At 37.7% G+C, this 14,660-nt stretch overlaps 1 protein-coding gene across 4 annotated transcripts in view; it reads right to left on the bottom strand.

Moving 5' to 3' along the window:
* Positions 1-14,660, bottom strand: part of LHFPL2 (LHFPL tetraspan subfamily member 2) — a 110,692-nt gene that overhangs the window by 42,839 nt on the left and 53,193 nt on the right. For all 4 annotated transcript variants that reach the window (XM_015848576.2, XM_015848575.2, XM_015848577.3 and 1 more), the window contains one exon: positions 12,223-12,274. The gene's annotated coding sequence lies outside the window, so the exon portion shown is untranslated. The remainder of the gene's footprint in view (positions 1-12,222; positions 12,275-14,660) is intronic.

Genomic DNA, 14,660 nt, shown 5'->3' with positions numbered 1-14,660 from the left:
CCTTCAGTGGACTCTGCACAAGAGGTGTTCCTGTTTTACTGCAGACACAGACATATTCTTCCTTCCTTCTAACTTAATTGTGTGCACACAAACATCATGGGAATAACTCTTGAAAAAGCTGCAGCTGTTTCTCAATTGAAGCATTAAATCCAGGTGGATCATGTAACAACTCTTTCAGTTGTGCTGAGTATTCCAAATCAGAACACGGCCAACTTTTAGAAGATGTCTAAACCTGGATGGATTAGGCCACCCTCGTTGGAAAATATGACAAAATACATAACTTCATTTAATTCTAGTTGATTTAGGCATGCTGCAAATTGCTGGACTGTTACAATAGACAGTGCATCATTGCACCCTTTGCCAACTGGGAAACTGGACAAAAACGCACAAACAGCGAAAAAATGTAATAAATCTACAGATTACTCTCAAGTGGAAAATCATTCATTTCCTCTTCATCTAGAACTGCTAGACTCTCTCTTATCTCTTATGGATTAGAATGGAAATAGTCACAAGAACACTGAATGCTCAGTTTAATTTATCTGTTTTGGAGAGCAAACCTTTTCTTATATATGTGGCATTTTACAACACACTGCCTTCCAATGAATTAAACTGTAAAGATCTGAGCCACAATATTTAATATCTTCTGTTTAATCAATATGAATCAAACTAATATTGTCCCTTAGTGAAGGATGAGATATAATTACTTATATCAATACTTATACTTTCATCACCTGGCACAGAAAACAAAGTTCCATTATCCAAATACCACTGTGCAGTTCCTATTGATATTATTTTCCTTTTCATTAACATGGATAATACCACAAAAATATGCTGCTAGGTGAATCTACAAGCATGATCCTGGATACTATAGCAAAGCGTGCAACTATAGCCGATATCCATCAAAACTAAGCAAACTCAAATGATTTCCAGCTCTTGTGATTTTATCATGAATCATATTTAGAGTTCTGATTGAGTCAAACTTTTAGAAACCTTGTGGTGGTGCAGACAATTACAATTTCACTACTGTTGTGAGAGGCAAATGAATCTGCCTCTCTACATGCATGCATCCATACACGAAGCAAGCACAGGATACTCACGGTACCATGCCTGATTACTGCGTACCAAATGATGTTGCTCAAAACACAAGAGACTGTTAGAAAAGTCCTTTTCCTCTGCTAAAGATAATTTCATAGTGACCATGAGATAAGACCCACCACAGTTCTTGCAATCATCAACTAAATTCATTAGGGGAAAAAAATGCTCCTCCTGTCCATATTTCCAGTAGTGGAAGTGTTAAAAGTTATTCTCAAGTTGCATCCAGCAGGGAGAAATTCTGCTTCAGCAGTGAATGCTACAGCAAATAACAGAGTTCTCTCACATCAAATTCTGATGACGTACCACATTTTACCTAACTTGTCACTTAACCAGTGATAACAAAAGTCCCCAAAGCAATCTCTGTCTACAAAGTAGATTCAAACAAGCATGAATTTAAGAACTCCACAGAGCAGAATGCAGAAAGAAAAACACATAACCAACAGTGAGCTCCTAGAGTGTGTTGTCATTTGCTAAAATAAGCAAGACTGCACTCTGGCTGCTATTCCTACAAACATCCCCATCTGGCCTCAGCAAACAGGGGAGAAGGGTGGTGTAATTCTATGGTACCCGCACCCTCAGAGCCATGACCCAATGACCTAAATGTCAGCAAGCTCTAGCACAAGTGTGCTCCAATTACTGCTTCACACCAAGGCCTGAAACTGCCTCACTTGAGCATTTGTTAATCTAATTGATTCCAATGAGCCTGTAACAATTAAATATGTTGTTGCAGGAAGCAATACAGAAAGGGGATTTTATATACCGCAGCTGGGCTGTTAGCTGAACAAATGGACTGCATCCCACTCAGGGTTGATCACTGGAGTCCCATTGTTAATCCATGAGAATGAGCCCTAAATGAAACGGATGGCCTCAGCAACTGGGCTGAGCTCATAGCACTCATCAGCTGCTCTGTCACAACAACGATCATAGGCAGGAGGTGGAAGCTTCAGAATTTCTCTAGTCAATAAAATTAACAATCCTGGAAGAAAGCACAAAGACTACAAACATGACAGATACAGGGTGAATCATTCACACCAAAAATAGCATTTTTCTATGATACATTATGAAAGCTGCAGTTTTAAGTTGGCATGCATTAACAAGGAAATAAAAAAACCTGGAATCAAAGTCCTTGTTTAGATTCAAAATATTTTACAAAACGGGAAGCATTGCAACAGTTGAGTGAACTCAGCTATTCCCTCACACAAAATACTTCAGTGTATTTAAATTAGAAATAACGTCGCTTTTTTCAAAAGAAAAAATGAAAATGGAACAGACTGATACCCAGCTTGGCATTAGACCCAGATGCACAAAACTTATGTGTGCATCTCTGCACATTCACAGCTAACTCAGTTTCAGAAGGAATTCTCACACATGTAAGATACATACACATGGGTTTGTTGAGTAGGAGCTAAAATATCTTCTGTATCATCAGCATCCATTATAAGGAAACAAAGACTTAATTGTAAGTTCTGTTGATCTCTAATCCCAAACAACTTATAGACTGAGAAAGCAAGTAATTTTCTTCAAGTGTGCCAGATTCATCACTCATGCAGTTGATTTCTCTTCCTTTCTCAGTCCAGTCTTAGAACAACAACTTCGTGAAAGTCTGCAAAACGTTTTGCTGTGTCTATTCTTCTGTGCTTTCTACATAAGCAGCTAGGGCTAACACTATAATGAGGTGCCACCACAACCCCTGCAAGTTGTGATACCCTAACAGCTTACATGCCTCACATTTGGATACCCCGGAGTTTATTAGCTCACATCCTAGGGGGTGAGAGGTAGGAGGAAAAACAGATGTTATTTACCCTGTGGGAGTCAAGGAATTAGAACCTTTCAACATTTGTTTCTTTAAGAACTCCCTATCTACTTGATTTTGTTTTGTTTGCTACTCATCTTCTTTATCTGCTCCTCTAATTCCCACCAACCACTGTAAAATTCCACAGGAATGTTTCTAAGTGTTGGGACTTGGCTATTCTTAAGTGAATGCAGAAACTCTTCCTTTTCCAAGGCTATAAACTGAAAAAGGCCTATATATCTGAAATCTTTCTGCTTTTTCTTTCTTCGTGAATTTTTTCCTCACTGCAGCACATCTCTTCTAGTAGCCATGCAAAAGACCTGCATCTAGAAGCAGAATAAAGGAGATGACAGTGTGGAACACCGACAGCCCTTCTAGCTGTACCCATAGTAATGACTGGGTTTGCATTCTCACAATCAACACAACCAAGCTGGTCCAGCACAGCAAGCTGGGCTGAGCTTCTCCCAAGGACTTCCAGGAGAAGATGGTGGCTTTGAGCTGTGCGGTAAGGAGCTCAGCTATAGGAGGGTGGGGCACTTCATCGCACAGAGGGATATCTGCATACAGAACACTGAAAACAAGAAATGTCCTACTTAGTTAACAATCTACAGAGCTGGCAAGCCCAAGGAAAATCTGATGGCAGAACTTTAGCAGCACAGTAGAGGAGCAGGCTAGATTGCAGCTTGAAAAAAAGAATCACTGGAGCTCGAGATTAAAGAAGTTTTTAAAGAAGAGTGAGTTTTTGACTGTTAGATTCAAGAGATTTCAAGGCCATGTTGGATGGGGCCCTGGGCAACCTGATCTAGTAAACGTGGAAGTTTAGTGGCCCTGTCAGGCAGGGGGGTTGGAACTACATGATCCTTGAGGTCCCTTCCAACCCAGGTCGGTCTGTGATTCTGTGGAAGGATGGATAAACCACTGTGTATCAGGCCAGAGTGGACTTGCAGGGTGGGTATAAAGCTGTTGTGATGCGAGGGCAGGGAAGAGATCATTCTAATATGTCTAAGACCTCCTGATATTCAAGTTGTGATGGTGTAACCATTACTGCAGATAGGAAACAAAAACAGCCAAAAGGGCTTACCAGATGTCATACTCTGATATTAAGGAGATGGAACAAGAACCAATCATGTCTTACATCACAACCACATTGCTTTTAAAAAGCTTTGCAAGTCTCTTATATTACTCCCATTATCTAGCCTAGAAAACATGTACCTCAGAAGTGTTTCAGCAGCTAGATCCATAACTGAGCTGATTACACAGAACAGATGTGCATGCAGTCATACCTAAACTTTCCTAAGTTTCATGTCTACAGAGCTGCTGTTAAACCCAGATACAATATGGAAGTCGGAGGATAAGAAAACATAACACTGAAAGAGGGCTTGTCTTCTTTTATGTTTAGAATGATCTGTTTAATCAGCCCTAGATGCTGTATTAGTATTATAATGAACTAGGTATCTGGAGTGCATAGCATAGCATTCTACAGAGCACTATAATTACTTATTCAGTAAACTTCATCCAAATTATTCTCATTCTTCTAGTACTGGACTGAGATAGTATTTTTAGATTCCACCTAACCTGAAAATTCTCTACTGTAAATCTGAATCCTTGTTACCCGTTACATCAAATCTTAAAGCATTAGATTACATAAGAGTTCTGACAAGATAAACTGACATAAGCAGACATCAGTCTCTAGAGAAAAAGATTAATATACCTTACTAAATAAGAACCCAGTCCAGATTTCTGCTCAGATGGGGTCAGGATTTCTCAAATAAGAGTGATGGCACGTGGTCAGACAACTTTTGATTCACTTAGATATCTTATCCATAGATAAGCATTATCCTGCTTGTATTTCAAAAGCATTATTAAGCCAGCAGTACCTGTAGAATCCCCTTGGCAGCCAGGAAAATGGTCATCAAAATTCAGTAACAAAGAAAAACACTCTGCTAATCAACCATCAGAGGATGGACTGCTGAGAATACCAGGGAGAAAGATCTAGAAAATACTTATTGTTTTAAATACAATGCTGTCTCATCATATGTGCACAAAAAAACGCTTTATCATACTCCTAATGGATTTGACAGCTTTAGGAAGGGCTATAAACTGTATCCAATTGCCAGAGGAAAATATCCTCAACACAATCTGGAAAACTAGTTGGATTTCAATGGGTGTTTTCAACTTAGTATATAATTTCCTTTTTTATTCTCTGCCTCAACTTTTCCAACACACACACAAACGCACACACACACAGAGTGAAAAAATTTTTCCTCATTTAATGAAATCTTGAAATCTTTAGAGACTATAAAGTTTTTCATTTTCTACTGCATTAAATCTTACCCCCAAAGGAATCCTTATGAAAATATTTATCTTCCTCTATTATTTGTCTAAGTAGTCTTAAAAGTGACCCAGCTGAGGACAACTGACAACTTTTACAGCCTTCTACAAGGTAGACAATACTATTGTGCTTTTCCATTGAAAAAAATAAGTGATACAAAAAGTAAACAAAGAAACAACTATTGGCCTACTTCAAAATTTTATTACAGAAATATATAAATCATGACCATTTATTATGTTCAAAATATTCCATCAGAATACCAGTCTAATATTGTAGAACAATAAGATAACAAATTTAAAGACCTCCTTCACAGGCATCTTCAAGTATTTCGAGATGTACATACACACAAGAAGACATTCGCCTTTGGTCTGAAATCTTAACTTTCCTTCTTTCATCTGTTCCTCCCATTTATTCCACCTGAATGTAAGCCAACCATATTCCTTCACCATTACTTGGCTTTCACACTTGCACATTTTCCTGCAGGGTGCTGCATTTGTTGGGCTGAGGAAAGCACTGCAACCACACAATCAGGGTGTATCAGTTAATGTCCTTGATGACGTCACATCTCTATTGATCTACTGCTGTTCTGAAAGTAATAAAGAGTGGATTTTGATGGATACCTGTTATCTGTAAAAAAGTTCAGCTACTATCATTTGCTCACTTGACAGCCCTGGCCACTCTCAGTTCACAACTCTCATTTGATACCTTACCCACCATACGCCTGCATAAATTACTGGGAAAAAATCTGACATTATTTTCCTGTGTTTCATTCCCCCAGTTCATCTAGACCACATGAGTTTGAGTAGCCAACAGGTTACTTGCAAATGCACTTGATATCCCTGATTTCTCCCTCTTTTCAACAGGATTGAAAAGTAATCTAACAACTCCAGTAGTTAAAGCTATAGTGACTATGAGGACATGAGAAAACAAGTCCTCTGTAGGACAGAGAAGAGAGTTAAATCAGAGTTAAAAAATGAAAAAGGAACAGCTTCTTTCACGAGTTAGGTTCTCCTTGATCATAAAGGAATTAGCTCCATTGATGCCATCTGCACTGCTCTGATATCTACACAAGGTAACCCAAATCACATCCATTGCAGAAAATATAATTTGATGAAAACAAAGGTGATTCCTCACGATTGATCTTACTCAAGTTGTATGGATTTCTTCTAGTTCTTTCCCTGGCAGTGTAATCTTATAAGCAACTTCAGAATTTATGATGGCCTTGCTCTTTAGAAATGATCTGCACACACATGCTATTGCATTTGCTTATCTTCCCACACATCTACAGAGTGCAACACACAGATCATATGGTTTTGAAATAAGTCAGTGTGTTGTACTACGACACAGAAAGAAAAGAGTGAACAGAACGGTAAAAACAAAAACAACAACAAAAAAGAAACAAACAAACAAAAAAACCACCAGACCATCTAGCATATCTGAAAATGAGCTCAAGATCTTTTTAGTTCCAGTAGTTGCCTGTCATGGAAAAAATGAAGACAGGCTGTTACCAGAAAAGCAGGCAGTAAGAAATAACAGATGTGAACGTCTCAGCAACATCATTGGCCAGAGGAGCCATACTTGGGAGCTGAGTCTCTGCTAGGCTGCAGTGCTCATCTTTCCAGCTACTGCCCTGCTCCTCTGCCTTTGCTGAATTCACTCAGTGACCCCAGCTGCGAATGAAATTGTCAGGATAAATTCATATTCTTGCCGCCATGTGTGGGCTGTGGGTGAAAGCTCCTTGATTAGAGTTAAATACTAAAGCTTCCAAAGTCATCTGAAGATTTCCTCCTTCTCCCTCAACTCTTTTTGTTTCACAGAGTTGGTTTAAGCAGGCAGAAAACACAAGTCCTTCAACACAATATCTCATTACATAAGGTTCACAAGGAAAATAACATCAAAGAAACCAATCTAATCTAGTGCATACATTTTTAAGAGAAAGGCCAGCAGGTGAAAAATGTCCTTCAAAGAGTCACCTTCAATTAGAGAAGTCATTTTCAAAGAAGAATGAAGTTGCTAGACAGAGTTTAAAGGGGAAATCACGAACACGATGTCTCCAGAATACATGACAACAAGAACAACTTCTGTCAGCTCAATTTGCAAGATTAAGTGGACTTCAATTTAAATGAAAATTAAGTAAATAGAAACCATATTTAGACATCAGAAATATGTCTTGAAAATGCAGTGTGGATCACAAAGACGACTGCTATTTCAGAGAAGCCGATTAAAAAGCACTGTTGGGGGAAAGGTACTTCCAGTGAAGACTATGTAACATAGCAACTAAATCCAACAGAAACTAAGTTGGAGTATCATGTTCTTTACAAGCCATTGTTCTGGAACATTCAATATGAGATTGTAAAATGCAGCTCTTAACAAGCATATGTTTCCACGCTATGTCTCATTTGGTATATTTATTACTCGTTGCTGAAAGAAAAAGAACCCCTTAACACACCTACCTCCAGCTGCTTATTCCCACTTTGACCTTTGTGTTACAGCTAGCAGTTTCACAGCCACAGGACAAACCAGCCCAGCACCACTGTCTGCTGTCATTTTCTGCATATATATATATGCATATATATATATGCATAAATATATATATTTATCTTCATTTGCTGCTTACTTTAAACTCACCTCAGAGCTGGAGATTGATGTGAGGACTGATGCAAGAGTGAGGAAGGAACAGACTTAAGTGGTACTGCTCCTCCTGGCATCAGCCTGCAGCTGTGTAAGACTGGATACAACATTAAACCAGGCTCTGAACAGTATTACTAGCTTAATTTTGGCAGAATTAATACTCAGATGTCTTCAGGATTTCATGTCCCACCTCAAGTCCCTGAGACTGAATATCACAGCACAAGGGAAACTGCAAATACTGCAAAAGCAACTGGAGAAATGCACAGACACTAAAGCACTGTGAGACACAATGACTGAGCTGCAGCATCTGGAGCAGGTGCCTTGCAGCCTAAAAAGACAAGAAGTGTAAGGAACAATTAACTTCCCTAACATTACTTAACAGGTGGAAATAGAATCCAAGTCATGACAGGCAGCTCCATCCACTACGCCACACTTCTGTCTGCAGCTGCAACTGCTGTTTGCTCACTGCATGCCGCATGGTATTTCCTTCCATATCAAGAAGTGCATTAAGTTCCAGAAATAACAAAATTGAAATTTCCATTTAATTTGTTGCTCCAGAAGCAAACTGTCAGTTCAGCCCATTTTACAGCATCCACAAGTAATCCCAGTGCCCTCCCAAAGAAAGAACTTCAAACCTTCATTATTTTCCTTATTTAGAAACTCATCTTCCCTCCCTTCTGCTGAGAGACGAAAGGAAATAAAGTGACTAAGTGTCCTTTGATATTTCTGCTTCTATCACTAAAGGTGGAACACTGTTCTAGGTTTGTATTTTAATATCACCTTAAAGTTTTCACAAGAAGAAGCATACAGAGAAACTTTACATGGAAAAGAAAAAACAGGCAAACCATACTCACAGAGAAGACATCACTTATATAGAAAAAGCAGTACAAACTTATAACTTCCTATTTAATCTGGCTTTTAACAAAACAAAAGTAAAAACAGCAACACTGGCTACAGCTCCACTTTTGGCTTCTAGAGAGAAAAGTAAAAAACAAACCTGTTTCTGTATTGTGATGTACACAGTACATAAGTGAATCAATAAACATACATAAGATACCAAAATTCAATTCCCCATTCCCGTCTATGTTTTACTTTGAGCTACACAGGAATGACATACATTGCCCTTCCAATTACATCAAAACTGTTAACAATGTTTCTGCTTCAGCCCTAAGATATGACAAGGCTTCATCAAAGACCTAAAATACAATTCCTAAAGTTGTGAAAATACTGCCATGATGCAGATGAAGGCCAAAACGTAAACGAGATGACAGCTGTAACACTACGAACAAATCATGGCTTTCTTTTCCTTGAGGGCTATCAGCACACAAGGAAAGACCTTCAGAAAGACATTCTACTTGCACACCTTCATCTTGGTTTCCCTGTTGTTTCCCAGGCCAGAAAAAACCCTCATCCTACAAAGCCAACTGTGAAGGAGAGTCAAGTAAGTAATACTGCCTAGTGAGGAAACACACTGGCTGGTCAAAACATGTAGTTTTCACAATAATCTTTACATATAACATAATACAGTTTCCAGTTTATTATTTTATTGCAATTGAAGTGAACTTTTTCATGGAAGTAGGTGTTTATTTATTTTCAGATGTTCCCCAGACAACTTAGAAGAAGCCCATAAGAAATATCCAGACCCTGAGGCCTTTGCTCAGTAGAACATGTGAAGATATGCCACATTATGCATATACTTAGTTATGAAAGTAATAAACAAAAGCAATTTGGTTTTCTTTTTACATACTATATCTGTACAGACTTAAACTTCTTAAAAGTGTGCATAAGCTTCTATGTAGACTTCCCAACTACTGACAGTTGTCCACATCTTCAAGACAGCTTCACATTCTTAACTCGTGCACTAGTGTTTTTGTTATGTTGCTAAGCACCACACATCTCCCTTTTTAACTGGTTCAAGGAACAATGGTATGAAATAAGTCTTACTCATCTGTAAAGGTAAGCAATAAATGATTTTAAATTTATAACAAGTGCCTTTATTCTTAAAACAGAGCTTCTTAAAGAGCATCAGTCTTGAAGGATTGAAAACCTATTTTCACTATTACATAAAGCTGTTCAAATTGCCTACAATGCATCAAGGTTATCCACAATACTACAGAGTACAAGTACTCTTCCCCACAGTTCAATTTTCATTCCCCAGCAACTGTAAGAATGACTGGTACAATAAATATATCAGTGATCCATAACATGAGCAAGATTCCTGTCTAACAAAAGTTGGTGATTCAGCTGTTTTTCCGTTCAACAAAAGATTTAAATATCTCCTTAGTTTCTAAACAAATAGTATATATAACATATTCTGATGACCTTTAAGCATATCCCCTGATCCTGTCATGAAGTGGGGTCTCACTTCAGAGCATCCCACCAAAAAGGCCATGGTATTAATCATAAAGCATCAGCACTCTGCAGAGTTTTGATTTTCAGCCTATCTGGGACAAGGGACTTCTGAACACTGGGTACGGTGTTATCAGAGCCCATACATGAAGAGGCACATACCAGAGTTCTGTGCACTTGTAAAGAAACTTCCATGTATTTCAGTGTTTTATGGAATCATGCACTACTCAAGCAGTACCTCCTGGGTGCCACCTAACTTACACAGAACATGAATAAATACATCACGCAGACAAAGACAAATCCATTTACATGTATCTCAGTGAGGATGAGAATGGTTGATGAGATTCAAAGTAGTTTTAATTTCTTTTTGATTAGTTCTTCATGAACCTGAAGTTAATTGTGGCTCCTAATAAGCCTACATGTACAAGCAACAAGTGCAAAAACTGGTTTTCAACGTGCATGTTTAGGTCTTACAGGTATTCATGAAAAAAAAAAAAATCCTAGACATTTTAAGTAGGCAAGGAGCTGTAACATTTATCTTAATGTACTAAATGAACTAATATAAGTACCAGAATGCATATCACTTATTTCTGAGGACACTTGAATGCCCAAAGACTTACATAAGTAGGAAAGAACAAATTTCATTCTGACTGAGGAGAAGAGATGAAGCAGACGCAAAGTGCACAGGAACTATCAATTCATTCTATATGTGCACCAGTGACAACATGAATACAGCTCTTTAGTCCAAAGAGCTGGACAGTTAGGGTGAGATGGTATAACAGTAGGCAAAAAGAAAGTATCCCAAATAAACTGACAAAGTCAATTACATTCTACTTACTCACTATTCTTGGTTAAATACAGACAAAATTAGAGAAATGACAGTAAATACAGACTTGCATGAATGATGTTCTGAACAGATAAAATACTTCAAAGTTTGACAGAAACAGCATTTCCTACAATTAAAAAAAAAAAAAAGACCTACAAAAAACTATTCAAACATAACTCTCAGAGGCCATAAAGGAAAAATGGAAAACAAAGACAAGGCAAGAGTATCTCAATGTATTGTATTTTACCTGTTCTAGGACACCAATAAACAGCATGCACAACTAAATCTATGGATGCTAAAATCTCACATTTGCTAACAGCAGCTCTGGAATCAAAAGAGATCCCATAAAATAAAAGTATTTCATATACTGTGTTTCAGCTGTGGAAGTCAGAGATGTAGGAAGTTTGCATTATTCCAAATAACTTGGCAAGAAAACACAGTTGCTTTTTGAAAGATCATGTTTTATCACTGAAGAGCAACAAGTGATGTGTTTATCTTTGCATTTATAAAGCTCTCTTTGCCAACCTACCTCTACAGCCAGAGAAGTACAAGCAATATATTTTTAAGCACATTAATAAAGAAAATTCACTGAAAAAGTACCTGAATTTTTTTAAATTCTACCTTAGACCCTCTCCGTGTTCCTCTCTCAGGTTACCATGGGTACATAATTGGCACACAGGATGCACAGAATCAACGTATGTGCCTTTACAAAAGTCACTAGAATTTTCAGAAGGGGAATTAAGAAACACGGACATAAGGCTGGGCATCTAAAGAAAGAAATCATCCGGCAGTAATTTAGGCTTCTGTGTTATCATGGAATAAAATGTAACTTCATATAGCTTACTCTATGCACTGTCATCCATCTGATTAGTCCATATTCAGGCACCACTCACTGAATGCAACAGATCACAGTGTATGTTGCTGCTTTAACAAGCATAGGTTAAACTCCCTTAAATAGATTGAGTAATTCCAGTTCATTACTTTTTGACTTAAGTTGGTGTAGGAAGTAGGTTTCACCTACCAAAAACAGTCATTGACACTACCTTTTGCTTACTTTCTTAAAATTGCTGCTTAAAAAAATCATCAAATACTCTGAGTAGAGCTGCTGCATCCTCCAGCCCTCATACAGTAGTGAGTCTTAGAGTCAGACAGCATGTGGAAATAACAGATAACATCATCTGAATTTCGTTTACTCACCAGTGTCCTATGTTCTTAGCCTCGGTTAACCACTTCAGAAGCCTGGCAATACCTAGGAAAATAATTTATGCAAAATGTAAGAAAGGTACAGAGCCAAAAACATTAAAACAATATTTATTTTTAGTTTCTGGTGGTTGGAATGGCACAACTCTGCTCACAAGAGACTAAAAGCACACGGGTAACATTTCACTACCATGACACTTCTGCTTTGCCAGAAATGCAGCATTCTGGTCTTTGCTCCAAACCACCAGAGAACTAAGGAAAATAAGTGCATGTGAGGAAATAACACATAAACCACTAGGCATGCTCAACATTGCATCTTTTTCTCTTCCTCTATTTTACTAGTCTTTGTAGGCCAAGATTTGAAAATAAATTTAAAATTATTTTTATATCTAGCAGAATAAAAACCTAAACTACACAGCGTATTAAGCCATGGAAATTTATGAAGCACACCTTCAAATCCTTTCCACCACTCTCTAAGTATCTCATGGAACTCAGACCTCTAACAAGGGTGGACTCATTCCTTGTACAGACCAGTGGAATGGCTCTGCTAAAATGGAGCTGGGCTAAACATGATCTCAGACTCAGCCCTGAATAGCAGCACAGAAGGCTGTGTATATCCTGAGGCATATCCATGGGCTAAGCTCTTGTTAATAAGCTACAGTTCCCCCTTACCCAACCCTCCTGAAATACATGTCTGAAATACCACATCCAGTTTTGAACACTTGGTATCAAAAAAATGAAAAAGGCAATAAGATAAGGTGACAAAGGTATGGTAAACTTGATATAATGGTGCTGAACCAGGGGATTTTCCATAGCAATAACAAATTCTGCATTTTTAGAAGTATATATCAAGAGGCTAAATGAAGATCTCTTCTTATCTACAAGAATAAAATGAGCTGGAAGATCAGCAAACTCATTAGAGACGTAATTGGCACTTTAAAAGGTGGTTTTACAAGGGAAAAACCATACAGAACTCTTATTAAAACTCACTGCTGAAAGCAGAGTAAAGCACCCTGGGAACACTGGAAAGTCAACCAAGGCTTAAAATCATGTCAGAATTCCTGGCATATTGGAAAAACAAAACAAAACCAAAACAACAAACAACACAGAACTAGATAGATGTGATTATTCCAGCTTTTCCCTTCCATCTCAAAGAAGAAATGCTTCCATGCAATTCATGGAGGAGCTGTCTACTGTGTACTTTGCAGAGCCACTGACTTAAAGCTTTTCATCTGCAGTCAGTTGTAAACTGAGAAGCAAATAAGTTGGACACAGTTAAGAGAACACAGCTATCTTGATAACATCCCTTTGTCACATACCCTGACTTTTCACACAACAGGAACAGGGTATGCTCAGGCTCCCCAGCAAAAATGGAAAAAATAATACAGATATATCCGCTGTATCTTAAAACATCCTTTTCAAGTGGCTTTTTCTTCAGATATACTACTGTGCAATACTTCCACGTATTATACAATAACAAGTATTCCAATCAAAGAAATATTTACTTTCTTGAAGAAAGTTTGTATGACCAATTATGTCGCTATAAATAGAAATAATTCATTCAATGGGTTCTTTGTCTTTTGCTATCAATGCACAACAGTTTAAGATAAAAAATAATAAAAAAAAACAAAAACAAAAACCAACAACAACGGTATTTAATAGGCGTCATTAAGGCTAGCTTCAGAAGCAGCAAAACAAGGAGAAGGCATTTTATTTAGCAATACACTAGTAGGAGGTTAAAAAAAAAAAGGTCTCTAACCTAATTGTAGTAATAAACAACGAAGGAAACTAACAACTTAAGGTTCACATGCTCATTTTCCCCACACAAAAACAAGATTTTTATTTTCCATTTCTCCAGCATAATATACCTAATTTGTTCAATCTAGGAGATCACATCACATATCAGCAGACACATAATTCAAAGCAAATTCGAAGCAGCATACTATGGAAAGCAATAAAACTTGTAGGCTACTTCAGTGAGGCAAAAAAACCACCCTCAATTGATGTGAACTATGAGAAACATTTCACCCAAATGCACCTGTCCTGAAGTTTACACCTAATAAAACCCAGATGTACTCCTAATACGCTGCTGATCCATGCTCTTAATTCCTGTTTTCCCACCATACCACCTCAACCAAGAAAGTGGTACAGTCTAGTTTTACACATCATTAGAATTTCTAAACCAAATAGTACATTTTTTATAAACCTATCAATTCCCACAAAACGGAACTGAATGAATACAGCAGTGTTAACAGACCCGCACCATGAATGAAAGATCCCTCTTAGCCCATTACCTAATACAATAAGCACCTGAGAGATCAGCGAATCGAATTACCACATTTCTTTAACAAGTTGTTCCTTACCAATTGGAATAAAAAATACGTAGATTCGTTTTTAGCAAAGTTGATCGCTAAAGTGAGTTGTCTTTCTCTGTT

The sequence above is a fragment of the Coturnix japonica genome, chromosome Z (assembly GCF_054131305.1).
Source record: "Coturnix japonica strain WE chromosome Z, WE-NBRP24, whole genome shotgun sequence".
Lineage (NCBI taxonomy): Eukaryota > Metazoa > Chordata > Aves > Galliformes > Phasianidae > Coturnix > Coturnix japonica.
The sequence above is the reverse complement of the archived record's forward strand: the minus strand, read 5'-3'. Positions and strand labels throughout refer to the sequence as shown.